Source organism: Nuphar pumila, chromosome 3, assembly GCF_984573655.1.
Source record: "Nuphar pumila chromosome 3, dmNupPumi1.hap1.1, whole genome shotgun sequence".
Taxonomy (NCBI): domain Eukaryota; kingdom Viridiplantae; phylum Streptophyta; class Magnoliopsida; order Nymphaeales; family Nymphaeaceae; genus Nuphar; species Nuphar pumila.
Window position 1 is genome coordinate 106,436,819 of NC_143251.1, and position 14,705 is coordinate 106,451,523.

Consider the following 14,705-nt stretch of genomic DNA (forward strand, 5'->3'; position numbering starts at 1 on the left):
TGTTTATTTTTACCAACACATTTTTACTCCACCATTTACGTTGCAGTAGTTCTACATTTTGCTATTATGAAATTTAAGACTACATATCTGTTGGAAATAGTAACATATAGGTACTTAGCTGGCATGGAAAAACTTGTTGCAATAGCAGCCTCAATAGGCTGACACTACATGTAACTGGAGCGGTTGGATTCTCTTGGAACCTACTCCGTTGCATTACATATCTAGCTTTAAATTCAGGCATACAAAGCTAGATGGGGCTGCTGGCTTGCATACTCCACTTGAGTTTTAAAGTTTTTGTTATCTATGTTTGGTATTTTTGTTACTTTTAATGGACTTTTTTATGCTGTAAACTTATTGAAATGCTGCATGCATGAAACATGATGTGAATTCTTCCACTGTTAAAATTATCCTATTCATGAGTGTGAATCTTGCAAAACCCAGGTCAAATGCATTTACTTATGGATGTTCTATTTTTCCTGGTCTGCGTGATTAATTTAATCGTTATATTAAAAAATTTTATTTTTCGAAGGAAGTTTTTTTTGCTGCTTAAAAAGAAAAAACATGCACTTTCAAGAGATTCAGTGACATTGCAAGTTGTAATTTTCTTGACTGATTTTTTAATGTAATTGACAAATGGGTTATATATAATATGACCTGATCTGCTCTCCTTGGAAGCAAGTCACAACCATAGTATGTGCTTGTTGTGCGTTATTTGGTTTTTCAACATGATTTAATTGGCATCATATGGATGTATGGTGGATTATGGTACAATTGCACATATTGCACTGACATTATCTCAAAGTATAAACCTTGTCAATCGATGCTTGTAACCCGCATTTGCTGAGTCCTATTTGCATTTTAATGATGAGTCCATAAATTATCAGAATGTCTATGAATTTGCTTCTTTGCTTCTGTTGCATCGTCAAACTTGCTGCTGGCAAACAATTGGCTAATGACAAGACAGCTCGTGAAGACAACATTGAGGGTGGTTTTGTTCTTCACCTTGTGCTCGCTCTTTGTGGTGGTCGTCACGAGTAAAGATCATCACTGCTCTATTCATACATGACAGTTAAATATTGCAAACCCATATACTATCTATTTTTGCATGATTTTGGTGATTTGTGTTCTACATAGATGAACATATGACTTCTGTATAATCTTTGTGAAGGCCTAAAACTTTTTATAGGCAAATGGATCTAAGGGTGCTACCTAATGAAGGTTTTATATTGTTGTTAAACAAAAACAGGCATTCATTATTGGTTTCTATTTTTGTTTTCAAATTGAAGTTGCCTTTGTAATTCTAATAGTATTTACTTATGGAATTTTTGTATCTGATTTTGTTGCTGACATCCAACCAGACGTATTACTTAAAATCCATGCAAATTCTCGTGTTCTATTTTTTGCTATAAAACATTTCTTAGTAAAGCAAGTTATTACGATTATTCGAATGTGGCTTGGGTAAAAATATACATACTCCAGGCAAAACCCAATTAGAGATCCATCTTTGGGGCAAAAATCCAATTTGAGATTCATATTCGGGGCAAAAATTCAATTTGAGATTCATATTCGAGTCCAAAATACATATTCAGGGCAAATATCTAATTTGAGATCCATATTCGAGGCAAAAATCCATATTGGGGTCAAAAATCCAATTTGAGATTCATATTCGGGAAAATATCCATATTCATGGCAAAAATCCAATTTCAAATCCATATTCTGGATCCATATCCGGGCAAAAAAATATAATAAATTGGTTAAAACATGTAAAATGGTGAACGGATCAGGTCATATGATTCCAAAACAAAGTAATTTGACTCATTATCTATGATTGTCCAAGTTGTCCTTACATCGGCATCAAAGAACAGACATTTGGAACATAGCATTTGAGTACGGTCCAAACAAACGTTGGACTTAGAACAGTTGTTAATAAAGGAACAGAACCAATGTTATGTTCTGTCTTTTTTGTTCATTTCGTCCAATCTTGGACAAACCATCAAGCATACCCTAAGGAAAAGAAGAGAGGGAGAGGAGAAAAAACGTTTATCAAAAACTTAAAAAAGGGGGAAAAGCAAACCTGTGAAAGCTGAGTTGCTGCTTTTAAGTCTGATTGTTGGATCTATTTCAGATCTAGTGGTCAGCATATTTAAGTATCTTTAAGTAGCCAACTTTTAAGCAGCTATACTGTTCTTTTATATATATAGAGAGAGAGAGAAATGCGTTCTTTAAGCTTCATTTTTCATTAGGTCTGGTTAGGCCCCTTAAAAAAATCATGGTTTTATCTATTTTTTTACATGTTTAACACCATGGATGTGATCTATAGGTTTTGTTTAGTGGAAACCGACTTTTGGATCGCTGGAATCTGACCTCTATACAGGTTTTTTTGGTGATCCAAAATCAATGGCTATGAAGGTACCAATTTTTTTTGGCTCATAAAAACATATTTTTTTATTGAAAAAAAAATGGTCCAAGAGTCCATTCTCACTAAATCAAGTATGTTAAACACATCTAATGGTTCAGATATATTATAAAACACTTAAAACCTCTCTGTCAGAACAGAGCAGAAAGAGAAAAGAGCGTAATATGTTCAGTTCTCATATATATATATATATATATATATATATATATATATATATATATATATATTCTTCATTTTCTTCTTTTGGGATAGACTTGATGGCTTGGTGTATTTGGGACCACGTTAACCAGAGCCAACCATGATGTGGATTCAGTACTACAGTTGGAGTTGTAAATGCATTTCACAAGTTTTGAAGAATGCCCTTATTGGTTAGGTCCAAGCTGGATTCTGACCCAATCCGTTCACATGAAAGGCTTCAAAAGTAACTCATCTAACAAACACGTGCGTCTACATGGTAGGTGTGCAAATGGGTTGGATGCAACATGAAGCATGGTTGATCCAGAGCGAATATTGCGCATTAAGTCCAAATCCAAGTCTGGGCCTAAACCGATCAGGTGAATCCAGATTCAAATTCCAAGTGAAAATAAATAAAGGTTAGAATTACATGTAAAAAAATGCAAGCACATTGGACTTGAACCTGAACCCAGTATCAATCCAATATTAAGTGCCCATCTGAATATGAATCCAAATCCGAAAAATGACTGATCATTTAAGTTCGATTAGTCCAAATATGCATATATATATATATATATATATATATATATATATACACACACGACTAATGCGTTCTTTCTGCTCACCTTGTCGTTCTGCCCCATTAAAAATCATTGTTTTTGGTATTTTTTCTCACATCTAACACTATAGATAGATTCATAGGTTTTGTTTAGTGGGAACCTGCTTTTGGATCACTAGACCTGTATACAGGTTTGTTCAGTAATCCAAAATTAATGGATATGAAGATACCAGTTTTTCTCGGATCATAAAAACATGATTTTTCATCAAAAAAACATGATATCGGAGTCGATTCCCACTAAATCGAGCATGCTAAACCCATCTAATGGTTCAGATCTGTCATAAAAATACTTCAACACTATAAGGTAGAATGGGGCAGAACTAGAAATGGGACTTAATATGTTCATCTCTCTCTCTCTCTCTCTCTCTATATATATATATATATATATATATATATATATATATATATATATATATATATATATATATATATATATATATGTGTGTGTGTGTGTGCGTGTGTGTGTGTGTGTGGAAAGTATCCTTGGACAACGATGAGAGTAAATGCTTAAATCTTGTGTTAAGTCGGCCTTTATCTGTTCCGAAGGGCTCCATTAGGTGGCTTAATTTAAGACGTTTAAGCTGAAAAATGTCAAGAGTTTGATGCCTTAAGTGCACGTCCTTTGTCAAAGCTTAAGGGTTCGTTTGGATGATGCCTCAAACCAGATTGAAAACCTTATTTTGGACATTAGCCAAGTTTTCAAGAAAAAACTTAGTTTTGTGCATAGTTTGGATTAGGAGTGTCAATGGGTCCGGTTTGACCCGTGCCAAACCCTATAGGGTCAGGGTTTGGTGATAAACAAAGAGGTCTGGTTAGAATCCAGACCAGCTTCAAAGGATCCGATTAATATATGGAGCCGGGTATGGTTTATGAAATTTTATACCAGACGTCAAAAAAAAAGGAAAAGATAAAAAATATTATTTTACCTGGTATGATCCAGGTCTGGTTCATGTAATCCTTATAGGGTCCAGTTATGGTTTCTCTCTTAAAGCAGATCTGATTGGACCCAAATCCTAACCCTGTACTAGCATCTTAAATCAAATCTGTGTTTGGTCCCACCTGGTTCCCAACCACAGACGACCCGTTGACACCCAGCCACAACACCAGGTTTTCACAAACTTGGCTTGGGTCAAAAGCTAGTTTGTGAAAACCCAACCCACCTCAGTTTTTTTTTATTAACCAAACCTGATTTATCGAGGTGGGTGGTGGATGGCAACCCTCTCACCCTTCCCACCCATAACACTTGCAAATGCCTCCTACACCATACCACTGTCTGGCCAGAAAATCACCAAAACTTTTCTTACTTTTTTTTCTGAAATATGGTGCCTACTTTCTAGCCACCCACTGGTGCCCACTTGCTAGCCACCCACTGGCTGGAACGTGGTCAGACTGATACCTTCCAACTGTGGCAGTACCAGCCCAACCACTTTCCAGCCGGTGGGTGGCTAGGCAATTTTATTCTTTATTTAGCCACTTTTTTTATTTGGTCAGTTTTTCAGCAATCCAACAACCAGAAAATAGCCAGGATATTGCCGGTTGATCCAATTGAGATCAGCATAGCCATGTTTCACGGAGGATCTCATCCGTTAAAGAGAGAGGAGGACCCACTCTCTTCTTAACGGGTGAAACCGTCCCATTGATAACCTTATCGAGAGATGAATCACGATTCATCCTGGATAACCTCAGGTCGTGAAACGGTTCGTATTTCACACTGGGTTATCAGCTACTTAGGAGGGCACAAGTCTCCAGCATAATCTCTCTATTTAAAGAAGAGAGGGTTACTCACCAGTGATACAGTGAAATTGAGTGAGTGCACCAATCCCTCCTGAAGCAGGCCGTAAACAAACTTCACTCACTCTGCGTGCTCCTTCAGTGGTATTAGAGCCAAGTTGGCAGTGTGCGCAGGATCGTCTCTGAATCATTGAGCAATCGTTACTGAAAAAACAGATTGGCAAAACAGGTCAGTGCATTTGTTTTGACATATCAGGTAGGTCGTCGAATTTCGATAACCCCTATTCCTGTTTGTAAATAACAAGGGAAACAGACCTTGACTCGGGTCTACCTGTTGCAAATCTCTCAAGAAGGGGATTTGATTCCCCGACCTTTCTGTTCTTTGGTTTTTAGAAGGTTGGGTTTTCCATTTCTTTTAAGGTCGCCTATTGTAGGCAACCTCATCCACAAAATAAAAAAAAAATAAACACGTAGAACACAGACCCGATCTAGGGTCTGCGACAAACATCAGAGGGTCACTGGAGTTTTTTTTTTAATAAAACAAAAAAGGGTTCCTCGACCATCGGCACTGATCGTCGACAATGATTATTCAAAAAAAAAAGCGCAAGTTTTTTTATCTCTTTTGATTTTATCTTGGATTTGGAAAAAACCCAATATTTTTTTGCACAGGAAGGATTTGATTCCCCGACCTCTGTAACAAAAAAAATAGAAGAGTCAGGAACTTCATTTCCTTTTCTAAAGGTCGCCTGCAACAGGTGACCTCAACAAAAAAAAAGAAATCAAAAGATGTCGCTGGCATGTTGCGACCTCGAAAAATAAAAAAAAAAGGAGGAAGAAACATTTTTTTTAAAAGTTTTCTTTTCTTTAGAGGGTCGCCAGTTACCGGCGACCTCTGTTTCTTTTAAAAGAAGGTCACCGACATCGGGCAACCTTTGTAAATAAATAAAAAAAAGAGGGGGGGGAATACAGTGGGTCGTCGGAATCAGGCGACCCTTGTTCTTAAAAGAAAAACACAACAGAAAAACATAACTATTTTTTTTTTCACCGCCCTCGCCTAACCTTGTTTTGGCAAATCGAACAACGTTTCTCTAGCCGTGTGATTTTTTTTTTGACGATTCACTAGCAGACCGAACGGTCTGTCTCTTTCTTTTTTCGGTGACTTTAGTAAAGATTTGGTGTTCCTGCAGAATTGTCCCATCAGCTTTTCTTTTCATTTTTTTGACGAACAAATCATTAGAGACACTATAAGAAAATTGATAATTAGCGATAGAAATTTGTGACGGAAATAATCTGACGCCAATTTGTGACAGATTAGATAGAGAAAACTAGTTGTCCCTAAAATTAAAATTAGTTACGGAATTAGCGACGGAAAAATTCTGTCTCAAAATCTGTCACTAATTAGCGACAAAAATATTCTATCTCAAACTCCGTTGCAACTTCGCGATGGATGAGCGACAAAATTTGTTTGTCGCTACGTCGTCGCTAATTTATGATGGAGTTTGAGACAGAATGTTTTTGTCGCTAATTCTTGCTAATTTCCTTTGTAAAACCCTAATGTGAGCCCCTTTCTTTCCCTTTCTGTTTCATCCCTTGCACACAGTCGTCCCCCCCCCCCGCTCGTCGCCCGCCGCTTGAGTTCTCTCCTTCACCTCTTTCTTCCCTCACTCCATCTCTCTCGTCGTCGTGTGCCACCGCTGAGAGCCCCGTCTGCGGCGCCACCTCCTCCTTCTTTGCTTTTGTCGATCGGTCGGAGTTGCGGCGCCGCCGTGACCACAACCGTTTGCATGCTGGAGATCTCCTCCCTCTTCTTCTCCACCCCCTCTTCGATCGGACCCCCAAACTCTCTCCCTCGCTCGACTCTCATAGCCGAACCCTCACTCACCTCGCCTGTCGTCTGCACCTGACGTCGGTGCTCTCCCTCTCATCGACCTCTTTTTAGGTAACCTCTCCCCCCCCCCCCCCTTCTCTCTTTCTCTTGTGTCTTCTTCTTCTACTACTTTTTCTTTCTTTTTTGTCTACCGGTAGGGGCCTGCCGTTCTTCTTTTTTGGCAAACCATGGCCGGCCGGCAAGGGCCAAAGCCCCTGCCAGTTTTTTCGACAGGTTGGCAAGGGAGACACCCCCTTCGACGACAACTCCTTCGATGAAGGCAACACGCACACAAAGTGAATCAAGGGTGAGAGAGAAGGGTGTCCTCCTCTTCTTCACGATTCTTCAATGTTTTTTAAAAGACAGGAAGCAAAAGGAGATATTGAAAACCCTCCTTTCACAGCTGGGGTTTTTTATTGGCAAGGGAGGGGAGGTGACGTTGTTGAGGAAGAGCCATTTCCTCCTTGGGGTTTCATGTTGCCACCTAAAGAGCCCCAATGGTGGGTCTTTGGTTCTAATGGGTAAAATAGGAATCGAGTTAAATCCAAACCTGAATAGTCATTCCTATTTTTGGGTCATCAATGGTGGATTAATCGTTGTTTAGGACAGGGTTTGTTGCAAACTATAAGCATTTATGCTAGAAATTGCATTCTTTTCTTTTATTGTGAAGCCATGATTATCTTTAGCACCAAAATTTTAGAATGACCAACCTCTCTTCATGTACCACCACGATTGTGACCTCTTAGAGAGAAGAAGGTAATGACCGACATATTTGATTGTTGAGGAGACTTCAGATTTAACATTTGAAGTCACTTTTTTTTATTTAGCAAAAGATCATAAATCTCAAAAAAAATTGGAAGCTTTTTAAGAGAGTAGTAATAATAATAATAATCATAATAAAACTTTCATACTCATTGGGCAATCCATTTAAGGTAAATTAAATAAGATTTGCATATGAGACTCATTGACAGCACATAAAGAATCTACAAGAAATTTTACATGATTCAAATATTTCATCATGTTCTTTTATATGCACTAATTTGGTCGGCAGTCTTTGTCATTGCAAGTGCATAGCAGAGCAAAATGTGTGATGCTTAATGCTAAGCATCGCATGCGGCTTAAAATGGCATGCAAAAAAGAAACAAGAAAAATGCAAATGCAAATGCATGCAAATCGAGTAAATACCCGTGGTAAGTAAGTGATGTAAGTGCATCACATGTTATTTACTTTCTTGGATGCAACATTTTTCTGCTCACATACTCACTTAGTTGTGAATATCTAAGACTTTTGCTGGAGTTTGGAGATCATGTTGAGCATGATTTGAATGTATGGAAATAAAAGTGCTCTTATTTTTATAGTTCAGATTCTATGCTAGTTATGGTAGTAGTTAGCGGGATATTAGAGTGTATTTCTTGCAGGTACATGATTGACATTATTGTGATATGAATGATTGAATGTATTGCAATATTTGACATGACTATCCATGCTTGCATGAAGTTATTTTCGATTTGATTATGCATTCCATGTAAAATTGTATCATGAAAACATGCTTAAATTGAATATATCATGTTTGTGAATGTGATTTCATCTTTCTAAATATCCTTCTGATATGTGTAAATATGATATGATGGTGTTACACACAAAAATATTGAATTATCAATGCATGCATAATAGTTCATGTATGACCTTTAAATCTTTACATTTCATGCATATGTCATGTCTATGCTAAAATCAAGAGTTATATAACTGATTCAAATAACATTTTTATTTGTTAGAATATGGTTCGTAGAGGTCACAGTGGTCGAGCACCCAGTGCTTAAGGACCAAGTGGAGGTTGTGGGACAGCATTAGGTAGATGTCTTTGTGTTATATTTAAATATAGGCATTCATTATGTTATTGTTTATATGTTGATATAAAAATTGTTACTTGTTAATCATCTTTATAGGATCTCAGCTCACTGATAGCCAGTTTCAGCCTTCGTCTTCACGTAATGCTTTGATAGGTATATCATTTAAATAATTGTATACTTGATTAGTTTAAATGTGCATTGTGTGAATTTTTAACTCATTGTTCTATAGATGATGTTTCGTCGGATGTTGGGTCTTCTCAGTCTGACACACGACGACTCATTAAAATAGTGTATATCGATAGTCGACCGTAAGTATTTCATTGTCACTTGTCCAATACTTATCTTATAAATAGTGTATATCGATAGTCGATTGTTAATGTGTACCAATTCATATGCAGCGCATTGTTCGAGCCACAAGAAGTGATTCAAGAAATTAGGAAGTCACTAGTTCAGCATCTTCCAGGATTGGTCGCTCAATGGAAAGAGTACCCAAAGGAGGTGTTGGACAGATTATGGTCCTCATTCATGGTATATAATCGTTTATCATAGCTAATGTGTTTCACATTTAATTTTTTGTTATAGTCATGTATACTAACTTTCTAAAATTATTTATAGGCTTTGAATCGCTTCGTGATTGCGAAGGAAGAGCAGGATGCGAGGCTAGTGTGGCAGAAGGTGGCTATCAGTCGATTTGTCGACATGCTTCACAATATGAAGACAACAACAATAAAAGCAGCTGGTGGGATAGATGATCCACTACAGTGGAAGGGTCATATCCCTTCTACTATCAGGTTAGATTGTTGGGATGCAATGTGCGACAAGTGGGTGAGCCATGAATTTTGAAATTGTTCACCAAAGGCTGCACAAAACCGAGCAAAGATGCCAGATGCCCATCTACACAGAGGTGGTTCTAGGACTTTTGGGAGCCACCAGAAGAAAATGGTAACTCGTCAATATATATACTGTCAAATTTATAAATATTTTTGCATACTTTTAAATCGATTTTTTTATTATTTAACCTTGCAAGAAACAAAAAAAGGAAGCATTGTGCCTTACAAGAATGTGTTCGTTGAAACACATAAACGTAAGAGCATGGGAGAGTTCGTATCAGAGAAGGCGAGAGCGACAACGACATGTATTTATTATATTAATAAATATTATAATATATAAATTACCATGAATTATATTATCATAAATATTATAATTCTTAATTATTAATTCATATTGTAATCATTACTTTGTAGGAGTCATACGAGCAGCAGATGGTAGAGCGATATGGCGATGACTCCACTCAGCATCTGTCTTTTGATCCTACAGCATGGGTGACTGCAACAGGTGAACCCAAAAAAGGTCGTGTGTTCGGGTTTGAGAGTAATATGAACACCACACCAGTTGTTGCCTTCTCCAGCCAGGGCTCTCAGAGTTCTCCTGCCAGCATCAACTCCCAGCGGCCAATTGACCCGGCTAATTCTTGGGATGATGTACGCCAGCTTCTTCAGGACACAATATGTGACTTTTTACATGAAGTCATTCTCAACCTTGTCAGAATGAGTTGTGCAACTTTTTTCGGGACAGGAAAACTTCGTCTGCATTCAACATGAGCTCCGGTGCCCGTCAGGTATAAAGTTTCATGTCATTAGTTTCATGTTGTTACATTTCAATACGTATATGCATGATTGAATACATATACGCATGATTGAATCACTATGAAATTTTATTGATAGCATTAGAACACATGTATGCATGATTGAATCACTATAAAAAAAAATTGACAGCCTTAGAACACATATATGCATGATTGAATCACTATGAATTTTTTTGACAGCCTTAAAACACCTATATGCATGATTGAATCACTATGAATTTTTTTTGACAACCTTAGACCACATATAAGTATAGATCAGGATCCTCTCGTCGACTGAAACAACAAAAAAATGAAAAAGAAAACACAATGACATACATTGGCCCTTTTTTCTTCCATTTTTCAGCGAACACTGACGAAGATTGGCCTCTTTTTTTTTATAAACGACTGGTGATTTTCTTACCGACTGAAATAAAAAAAAAATGCACAAGCTTCATAGAGAAGCTTTTGAAGTTCTCGAGAAATTCAGTTTTTATACTCTTTTATAGGTATAATTACACTACTACCCTTAGTCTTTTTCAAAAATTGCAATTGTATCCCTATAAGGTAATATTACCTTTTGACCGAGGTCTTTTCCATTATTTCCAGTCAAGTCCCTGACCGATTGAATTACGTTTTGTTCCTGCACATTTACGTTAATGTTTGTTCTGTCCTGTTGAAGTTTATTTACAGTATTGCCTTTGCTTTTAATTTAATTTCCACTTATATCTTTCAATTATAAAATTACAATAGTACCTTAACTTTGTTGTTTTTTACTTATGTATCCTTAAATTACAGCAGAAGTCCTAGTTTTTGCTGGTAATTCCAAAATCACTCTCAGAAAATATTTTCTGAAACAGGGTCAGTTTTTTTATTTTGCAGAAAACCCCCTATTTCCTTTTAAGTCTTACTGTTGGGGGATTATTAATGCAATGTTGTCCTCTGACTTTTTTAAAATTACAGAAAAGTGGTCATAGTTTGCAAATTAGCTCAATTTTAGTGAAAATAAAAGAACTTGATTGCAATACAGTTTTTTTTCATATTTGCATGATATAGTAAGATTAATATCATGGATTTTTATATTATGAACATGATATTTTATGCATTAATGTCTTATATTTTTTTATCTATCTACTTGTTGAATATTGGACTTATACTTATCATGTTTTGCCATCTTAAAATAACCAAAAACAGAAAAATGATAAGTAGGGTTTGTGCCACTGAATTAGCCAAAACTGATAAGCTTAATGGCACACATTTTTTATATTTGGAAGAGGTGGATTCCTCTTGTTCTAACTTTAGAGGACATCGAGAATGCCCTCACTACTGAAATGAGCAACCCTGGTACTTCTGCTACTGACGAGGTCAAAGTCTCGTATACAAAATGCAAAAGGGACAACATGTTGGCCAAAACCATTATGTTAACTTATATGGATGATGATCTCATTAGGGTATTTAAGGATTACCTTACAGCTAAGTCAATGTTTGAAGCCATCTCTAAGAAATATGACACAACCTCTGAAAGCCATATTCAACTTCTATTAAAGCAATACAATTCATACTGCAGGCAGGAAAATCAAAATGTTGTTAACCATATCAATAAAATGCTTATTATGGCCAAGGATCTAACAATTGTTAGAAATGTTATTTCTAATTGGATGCAGATACTTGTCATTCTGCATTGTTTACCATCCTCTTAGAAGACGGTATAAACAACACTTAGGTTGAATTCCAAAAACCTAACATTGGAAGATCTTCCTTCTCAACTGAAAATTGAGCAACAACACATGTCACAAATTTGAAAAAGCGAATTACACTTCGCTAAAGATGGTCATTCTCGAGGCTATAGCCCTTCTAGACGCCCATAGTTCAAGAAAAAATATTTTAAAGGCAATGAAAAATTGATAAGAAGAAAGATCCTATATTCCGCAAGCCGCAGCCAACCAGCCGCCTCACAAGTGAAGTGCTTCAAGTGTGAAAAATCTGGACACTTCAAGAGAGATTGCAGAAGTCGATTAAACAACAATACTGACAGAAATAATGAAAATATCCAGCAAAAGGAGAGGTGAGATATAATCTTCATGATATCAGAATACTCTTATGTGGACCAAGCTCTTTCTGGTTGGTGGGTGAATACTGGGACAATGCGGCATATTGCTATGACCAAGAAAGGGATGGTGGACATGATCGACTATAAACTTGGTGAACATCGAGTGTACATGGGCAACAACACCTACTCTGATGTTAGGGGTGTTGGGACTTATCGAATTGAAACCTCTAAAAATAATATTTTGTTGTCTAATGTCTTGTTTGTACCACCCATGAGATGTAATCTAGTGTCTATCCCAGCCTTGGTTGCCAAGGGTTTTGAAGTTCATTTTTTACCAGGGAAGGTCACTAAAGAAAAACATGGTTGAGTCCTATTTGATGGAGTTTTTAATCAAAAGCAGGGATTATTCAAAATTTATGACTCAGATATGAATAAAATTCTTTCAACTTCTGCTTATATTGATATTGCCTTTAATGTGGATGTAAATGTTTGGCACCAAAGACTTAGATATAATAACTTAAAAAAGATGTTTAAACTCGCTGAATTAAAATTAATACCTCTTTAATGAATCATCATTTCATAGATGTGAACCTTATATTTTTGAAAAAATGACAAGGAAACCATTTCCACAAAATATTATTAGAGCATCAAAACTATAATAATTAACCGGATCCAGGGCCTCTCGAGCCTGGGTTCGTGGATGTTAGTTCTCAAAGGAAAATTACTCAATAATCTCAAAAACAACTCAAAAACTATTGCAAAAAATATTTTATTTATTTAATAATTGAAGGTCCATACATCCAGTTACAATATCATAACTATCCAAAGACAAAAGCAGAATAAAAAGTAAAGGTGAATCATACTTCTGATGTGGCAGAGTTGCAGTCTGGTACTAGGTCATGTCAGTGATAGCAGTTCTTGAACTTATAGTTGTAACCAAAAGAGGGGGTGAGTCTACAACCCAGTAAGATTCCATTTACAAATAGACACGACCGTTACAACTGTAGTGAGCTCTAAGCTCATAATCTTAGTTTAGTTTGTTACTTATGCATACATGTTATTTATGAGTCTTACCCTCTTTTTTTACTTCATCTCTATTATCATTTTCAAACACATCTTTTACTCTAATAGGCTATTCTGGACATAGTCTCCTCGAGTGTAGCAACCCATATAGACAACTCAGAGTCTACAATGTTGGCCAGGCATATGAATCACTCACAACAATGTAGTACAAACCGACCTAGACTACAAACACAAGTGTTGCAACTACTCGCCGGAAGCAAAGAAGCTCAATCGGTAGCTAGCCGAAGAACCAGGGTGGCTATACCTACCCCCAAGGTGTCTCAAGGAGCTATACCTGCCCCCAAGGTTTTGTAGTTCATGCTACATCCTACATATGTCTAGTGGGTAATGTTTTAACCCCTAAGGGTCACCTAAGAAAGTCTGAGATATTCTCAAGTTACTCACAAGGTATGCACCTCAATATTGCCCCAGACCATGCCTCCTAGTAGAGTTCTCCATCATATTTTGTGTGTTTATCCAATACATAACTTTCTCTCAATATTTATATCTTGAAATCAGTATGTTATACAATCATCAATGTATGTTCACTAACTACTTTTTAACACATGTCCACTTGTCTGAACTGTTGAGGATCACAACCCACCACAGAGTAATTCATGACACTTATGATCATGCATATATTTTAACATTTAATCCATATTAAACTATGCATGATTCGGTATAAAATCACATTAAAATCCCGAGTTTATTGTTAGTTTCGAGAAAACGTATGAAAAGAATAAAAAATAGAAAATGCTTGAAAAATGTGTTTATTTTGTAATATATTTCAAAGTTTATCATTTGTAATTAATTTAGAAGGTTAAGTTAGAAAACTAATGAGGAAAAAATGTTTAGAATTAGTTTTAGCCTTAGTTTTAGCAAAGATAGTGAAATGTAGGGGTTTTAGATAATAGTTTTTCTAGAGGGGTGTTTTTTAGAATTTCCAGAAATTAATGGGGTTGTGGTAATTTTGGCAAAACAAACTCAACAAACCCCTGTTAAAACACTCACGTAGAGGAGGGAAACAACTGTCTCCTCTCGTGCGCAAGCCTCCCTCTCTCCTTCCCCTTCTCTCTCTTCCGGATCTCCCTCCTTCCTCTCTTCCTTCCCTCTCTTTTCCCTTTATTCTTCTTTCCCTTCCCCTTTCCCTCTTCTCCGGTGGAGCATTGCAGTCTGGCGACGGCACACATGGTGGAGGCCACCTTCTTTCCCCAACCAAATTCGTAAGTAGCTTCTCTTTTTCCCTCTTCTCTACTTCTTTTTTTTCTTCTCCTCTTATTCTCTCTTTTCCCTCCTTTCTGTTTTCACGATTTTT

General features: G+C 36.7%; 1 long non-coding RNA gene across 1 annotated transcript; it reads left to right on the top strand.

Annotated features, from left to right (window-relative positions):
- The first annotated feature begins 5,102 nt into the window (after positions 1-5,102).
- On the top strand, positions 5,103-8,782 carry LOC149843209 (uncharacterized). The gene is made up of 3 exons (XR_016431118.1): positions 5,103-5,169; positions 8,583-8,658; positions 8,754-8,782. It is a non-coding gene; the product is annotated as an uncharacterized LOC149843209 (long non-coding RNA).
- The last annotated feature ends 5,923 nt before the right edge of the window (positions 8,783-14,705 follow it).